General features: G+C 51.5%; 1 pseudogene; it reads right to left on the bottom strand.

Moving 5' to 3' along the window:
• Window positions 1-5,670: 5,670 nt before the first annotated feature.
• Window positions 5,671-6,384, bottom strand: LOC143905906 (uncharacterized; annotated as a pseudogene).
• Window positions 6,385-7,172: the final 788 nt, after the last annotated feature.

A 7,172-nucleotide genomic window follows, 5' to 3' on the forward strand; every position in this document is an offset into this window, starting at 1 on the left:
CGTTCGGCGGTGGCATCGGCTGGGCGGCGATCGTCTTGCGCGCCAGGTACGTTGCTGCGATGATGCGGCGGGCCGGCCTCGGCGGCGGCGGCATCGAAAGCGGCGGATCCCGTGGTAAACAGCTTCGTCCAGGTCGTGCCGAAATCCGGGCGGGCCAGGTCGTAAGCGGCGGGCTCGGCGAGGAGTTCCTCGATTTCCTCGAGGATGCTTTTCTCGGTCGTGGCTCCATTTCGGAAAATTTGACTCGAGTGTGTCCTTGGTGTCGTTGTCGAGGTCAATGGTGTTTTCGGCGTCGGTTTCGCTGTTGCTCTCGCTGTCTGTTTCGGCATTTTCTTCCCCGGTCTCGTCGCCTGAAGGGAGGGTTTCCGGCGCGGCTTTCAAGTCTTGCACGTGGATATGTCGGATCCACTTGCCGCTCTTATCGCGTAGGTCTTTGGGGGATAAATTACTGGGGATACTATACGTCGCATTTCGAGGGGGCCTCTGAATTTCGGCGCGAGTTTTGCGTTGAATGCTGCGGCTTTATTGGAGAGTGGATACTCGCGCTTCCATACCCAGTCTCCAATTTTTGGTGTCCACGCTCGTCGTCGTAGATTACAATACTTTTGTTGTCGCTGGATCGCGTGTGCGAGATGTATTCTCGCGAGTTCGAAGGCCTCCTCGAGATGTCGGCGCGTTTTGTCGGGCGGCAGTGCGGCGGTTTTTGGTGCGGCGTCTTGATTGAGAGGGGATACCGGCTCGCGACCGTAGACAAGATATGCAGGGGTGTATCCGGTTGCCTCGTGCCGCGCCGTATTGTACGCGAATTGCAACTCCGGTATTCGCTCGTCCCAATTTCGATGATTTTTGTCTACATATTGGGATACCAATGTCTTTATTACGCGATTCGTTCGTTCTACCGGGTTGCAAAGTTGCGCGTGCACGAGCGTATATGCATGCTGCACGTGATGTGCGGCTAGCATTTTTTCAAGTTTCGCGGACTGGAGCTGCGTCCCATTATCTGACAGGATTACTTCGGGGCATCCGTGCCGGTACAGTATCGCTTCGGCAATGTTCGTCGTGACGGCAGGCGCGGTGGCGCGACGTAAGGGACGCATCTCCAGCCATTTTGAAAAACGGTTCTGCATGGTCAGGAGCCATGTATGCCCTCCTTTTGAGCGCGGCAGCGGCCCTATTAAGTCTAACGTGACTGGTTGCCAGGGGCGGACGACGGAAGTGGCGTGTAACGTACCGGCTGGTCGTGTTTGCGCGACTTTATGTTTTAAGCATTTTGAGCAGTTTCGGACGTACTGCGCTATTTCCCGAAACATGCCGGGCCAATAGTAATACTGCGCAATTCGAACGATTGTTTTCGCGATTCCGAGATGTCCAGCCGTAGGGGCGTCGTGATTCTGGTATAGGATTTAGGGGCGGCGGTCTTTGGCTACGCACTCTTTCCATTGCTCGTCGGCGGGTGTTTCTTTGAAGTCGAGATTGTGAAGTACGTGACAGAGTAGCTTTCCCTCCTTTATTTCGTAGTCTGGATATTCGCGGGGGCGTGTTGCACGGCGCGCAACGTGCGGCGATACTAGTGGCAGCGGGGCGGGGGGGGTAACGGCGGCTGTCGTGGGCCGGCGAGATAGCGCGTCTACCACCCGGTTAAGGCTCCTTTCCTGTAGCGGATCTCTAGATCGTATTGCTGGAGCTCGAATGCCCACCAGCCCAGTCTCCCGGTGAGTGCGTCGATTTTCTGCAACCACCGGAGCGACTGGTGGTCCGTGAGGACGGTGAATGGGTACTCCTTGAGATAGTTCCGCATGCGGCGGATTCCCCATATTACGGCTAGGCATTCGAGCTCGGTCGCGCTGTAATTCTGTTCGGCCTGATTGAGAGTTTGGCTTGCATATGCGATGACTCGTTTGCCCTCCGGGAAATTTTGCGTTAGCACGGCCCCTACTCCGGTTGTGCTGGCGTCGGTTTGCAGGACAAAACGACGCGTGAAATCCGGGCAGGCGAGAACCGGCGCGATGGTCAGGGTCGTCTTTAATTGTTCGAATGCGTTTTCTTCCTCGGGCACCCATGCCCACCGGGCGTGTTTGCGGGTTAACGCGGTGAGGAGCGCGGCGACAGTCGCGAAGTCTTGTATAAATCGCCGGTACCAGGAGGCGACGCCTAGGAATTGTTGGATTTGCTTTACGGTTTGTGGCCGCGGCCACTGGGCGACGGCTTTGACTTTCTCGGAGTTGGTGCGTATCCCTTCTCGGTCGACGATGTGCCTTAGGTATTGTAGGCGGTCTACGCAAAATCGGCACTTGGCCAGATTGAGTTTTAAGTTTGCGTTGCGAAGCCGTCGGAAGACTTCCCGTAGGATTCGAAGATGTTCTTCGAATGTCTCGCTAATTATTATGATGTCGAGGTATACGAACACGTGGGGTTCTAATTCGGGTCCGAGCACGGAGTCTACAAGCCGTTGGAACGTGGCGGGGGCGGAGTGCAGGCCGAACGGCATCACTTTGAAATGGAAGAGCCCCTTCTCCCGGGTACCGTAAACGCGGTGATGGGTCTACTGGACGGTGTGAGTGGTACTTGCTAGTAGCCGCTTTTTAGATCGTGGTAAGTTATTTCGCGCCGCGTAATTTATCGAGAGTGAAGGTAATCTAAGGGAGTGGGTAAGCGTCGGGCTCGGTTGCGTCGTTGACGGCGGCGGCGATTGGCGTTTCGGCGGTATTGGTTTTCGCGGGGGCGCGTTTTTTTCTATTTTGCTGAAGCCTTTTGTATTCGCTGGCTCGCTGCTGGAGGTCGCAAGGGTTATTGACGTCGCCTCGCCAGATGCGGCTCTGGTAGTCGGGGTGCAAATTTGTATATAATTGCTTGACCTGCTTCTCGGAGGAGTATCCCCCCGCCCATCGCATGAGCGTGAGTAGCTGTGTCGCGTATTTCACGTAGGCCTCCCCGTCCCTCTGCGTACGGTGGCGGATCTCGTTACCAAGCTGTAATCGGTACCGGCGTGGTAGGAATGTTTCCTTAAAGTCTGCGATAAAGTTGTGCCAATCCAACCATCCGTCGCGGTTGTTACAATACCAGAGAAGCGCGTCTCCTCGCAAGAGTTTGGGTAATCCGCGGAGCCAATGTTCGTCCGAGAATTTGTACGCAGCGCGAAGTTCGTCGATGCGCTCGAGGAACGCCCAGGGATCCTTCCCCTCAAAGTGTAGTCCCCACTTCCGCATTTGGTCCATGATCTGGGTAGTGGGGGGTGCGGGGGGCGATGGGCGGTCGGCCGGAATTATGGTCACCGGTGATGTCGTGGCGGGTACGGCCAGTGTCAGAGGCGGCGGGGGGTTGTTTTCTAAGCGGTTTTCTGGAAAATCTCGGGGCAGGGCGTCGATAAATTGACTTAATCGGTTGCGGAGCTCTTCGAGCGTGCCCTCGGTGTCGAGTCCGAGGGTCTGGAGTTCGATTATTAGCTCGGCTTTAGTCAGCCAATAATAATGCGCCTTTATTTTACCCGTGTCTTGTGCCTGAGCCTTTCGGTCCAGTCCCTGTTCGGGCGCCATAAAACAACCTAGTTTCCGAAGCGCGGATTTAGCTCGCGGCTGGTCAGGGTTCGGAGTAGGCGCGGAGAAAGACACAAGACTCGGTTAAAATATAACAAAAACAAAAAGGTTTATTCAATTATATGCGTAAATACATAGAGGTGATCGCGGGAGCGGCGGGTATGTACACAAGATTGAGGTCGCTGCTGCGATAGCGGCGGCATACAGTGATCGTGGGGTCGATGGATACGTGCGGAAGATCGCGGTCGCGGTTTTTAACGGCGGCGGTATGCGGATATCGCGGAGTCGCTGGGTACGTACAATAGATCGCGGACGCGGTTTTTAACGGCGGCGGTATGCGGATATCGCGGAGTCGCTGGGTACGTACAATAGATCGCGGACGCGGTTGGGTACACGGGCGGTGACGTAAAGGTATCGCGGAGTATACGGACGTCGGAGATCGCGGAGTTTCGTGGACCGAAGGGCGCGCGGAATCGCTGAAGTGTGGGGTATGATTTCGGCGCGGGTGACGCGGGGTCGCGGCTTGGACAGCGGCGGCAGTGAGTGCGTAAGGCGTTTGGATCGCGATGGGACGCGATATCGAGCGGCTAAGACCCTTAGCGGAGATAGAGAAGTACTCTCTATCTCCTGGCGCACCGATTCGTGTAGGCGGGAAGCGGTACCGGGTGGCCAAGACCCTTGGCGAGTAAAAGAAGAACTCTCTTACCCTGGTTTACTCCTGTGTCACAGGTGTGCGTGTGGAAGTTCGAGTCAACCGTCTAGATGCTTCACTCGGCAGAGGCACAGAACTCTCTACCTCCTGGTTGTTTGACTGTGGGATTTCGGGATCCGTGAGTAGCGGAGAATCGGTCAGATCGGTTTGCTAGCTCACGGTGGAATTTAAAACTGAGCAACATTGTTCGGTTTATATACGCCCGCGACGGCGTGTTGGCGTGGCGGGGGTATACGCGACGGCAATCGCGCGCGCCGGGATGGAGCGGTAGAGCGTTCGGGAAGTATGGCGTCCCGACGCCGCGATTGCGTTCGGCGGCTCTCGGCCGTTTTCGTCATCGCTCGGCGCTCCGAGTCGGTTGCCGCGCTAAGTCCGTTTGTGGACTAATACGCGCGATGGTTAGTTTAAAAAAGGGCACATCGTGCCTTGTATCGCCCGGCAGGTGTTCGGCCGGGCGGCATCCGGCTGATGTTCGCTGGAAATGATGCGTTTCGGGGCGCATCGTTACAGGGTTATATACATGTGTTTTGTAATATATGTATATATATGATTCCATTGAGATAAACTTGACCTCTGTCAGAAATGGTTGTTAAATGGCAAACAGTTGAATGTATTTTTCACCGATTTGGTATAGATATGACAGAATAAGTCTAATTGGGGGATTAATAACATCTTTTAAATTTATAAAATATGAAAGAAAGTTACATATAAGTATGAGTTTATATTTATTTAATTTATTGTAGCACATATATACAAATATCAATTTGTTCGAGAAACATATGCAAAGTATAATAGGGTATGTAAAATGTATTACACTTATATTTATGTAAAATAAACAACCGTTTATTTAAAACAAATAAAAAACTAAAAGGAACAATAGTAGATAGGCTACGTTTGTTCTAATCCGAGGATCTGAGGGGGGGGTGGGGGGCGGGGGGGAACTGCGGGCAAGGGGAAACCGCGGGCGGGGTGGAACCGTAGGCGGCCGGGGGGAGGAACCGCGGGCGGGGGGATGGGGAAACCGCGTTTTTTGTGCGCCGCGGAAAGAGGGGGAGGGGAAAACCGCGTTTTTCGGGCGCCATGTTTTCCGGCGCCGCGGGGCGAGGAGGTCCGCGTTTTCCGGCGCCACGGGGCGAGGGGGTCCGCGTTTTTCGGCGCCGCGGGTTGACCGCGTTTTCGCCGCGGAGCGGGGCGAGGGGGTCCACGTTTCTCCGCGCCGGTCAGCGTGACGTCACACGCTCCCGCTCGAGTTGTTTTTCCCTCGCGCGCTTGCTCTCGGCCCCCGTTCGCGCGCGTCTTCTCGTTCGCGCGGTCTCTCTCCCCCGTTCGCGTTCTCGTTCAGAAATTATGCGAAAACTGTTAAATAAAGACAGCGTAACAAAAGGGAACGGTAAATGAAAACTTTTTTAACCATATTATAAGCATTTATTTATCATGTAGCGTATTATACACAATAGTATCCAAAGCGTAGGCTAAAAATTCACAATCAATAATCAAATTTTTATCGTAAAATTCACGCAAGATTGTAACTGCGTTACATTTATCGCTGATACAATTTTGACGTAAAATTGTTACAAACTGTTTGAATTTTTCACTTACGCCGTGAACATTTTGACATAGTTGAAAATACACATTTTCGACGCAATGTTCTAGTTCGAACAGAAAGAGTACAGTTGACGGTTTCATGTACAAGCTGGTGCCGCACGACGTCAATTTTACAATATCTGCGTCACGTATTTTAACAAGCTCCAGATCTCGAAACGTTAGCAATGATGGTGCCGATGACTGCACGAGTCGCTGTATATCTGCATGTTTTTCGATGAATGTCACCCACGTTGCATGTGGCAGAATTATCCGATTGCCTCGGATATCGCCAATAAGTATATCCACAGAGGACATAGGTCCCGCGCTGATTCCAACATATAAAAATTTTTACGCTGTTGATGTCAAGGCAAATCTTCTTCCCAAAATACGCGGCGTGTAGCGGGGTTTATCAAAACTGAAAAAATACAATTATATGTTCATAAAAGATTTTTTTGCACAAGTATTTATGAAAATTAGCGGTATTTACTCATTGTGCTGTTTCTCACACGTTTCGTCTTGAATCGGAACGTAGTAGTTTGCACCGTGAGTGTTCATCGTATCTGGAGGCTATTTATTGCAACTTACTCGAACCGTATCAAACTCTTGACTGCGCTCTAGAATCCTCGTAGACCATTTATGCATACCCAAAACAGCAAATCTTGCAAAAATAGCGCCAATGTACGGCTGCTGCATGGTGACCACCACCACAATCCACATATACGTTAAATGTGATATCTTTGTCAAGAACATTCGTGATGAGATCACCTCATCGGGCATCAAATATGATTTCTTTTCAAGAGTATACGTGTCTCGCGATTATTTCATCGAACACGTGCAAAACTGCAAATATTGCAATTTCGAATAAGTCAATGGAGCGTTATTGTTTTTAAGAACATGTCGCGATGTGTCTCGCGATAATTTCATCGAACACGTGCAAAACTGCAAAATTTGCAATTTCGCATAATTCAATGAAGCGTTATTGTTTTGAAGAACAAGTCGCGACATGTCTCGCGATGATTTCATCAAACACGTGCAAAACTGCAAATTTTGCAAATAGCGCCGATGTACGGCTGCTGAGATGAAATTAGATACGATAAGCAAACGATGCATCATTAGTAGAATATAAAATGACAATTCTAGAGGATACGCTCAATTGTCGAAAACTGGAAGTCGTGAGTGCAACAAATGACGTTAACAAGAGGATCGTGCAATAACATGGAGCAAGAGTTGTTGGAGCAATCCACCCTGTTAAATTCGAGAGAAGACTTTGCCGCGTGGGAGCAACGATGTGACGAGTTTATTGAATCATTGGAAGAACAAAACCGAATTAAGCGGCCACGATT

This window comes from Temnothorax americanus, unplaced genomic scaffold (genome assembly GCF_048541705.1).
Source record: "Temnothorax americanus isolate GAGA-0224 unplaced genomic scaffold, ASM4854170v1 Scaffold69, whole genome shotgun sequence".
NCBI classification, from domain to species: domain Eukaryota; kingdom Metazoa; phylum Arthropoda; class Insecta; order Hymenoptera; family Formicidae; genus Temnothorax; species Temnothorax americanus.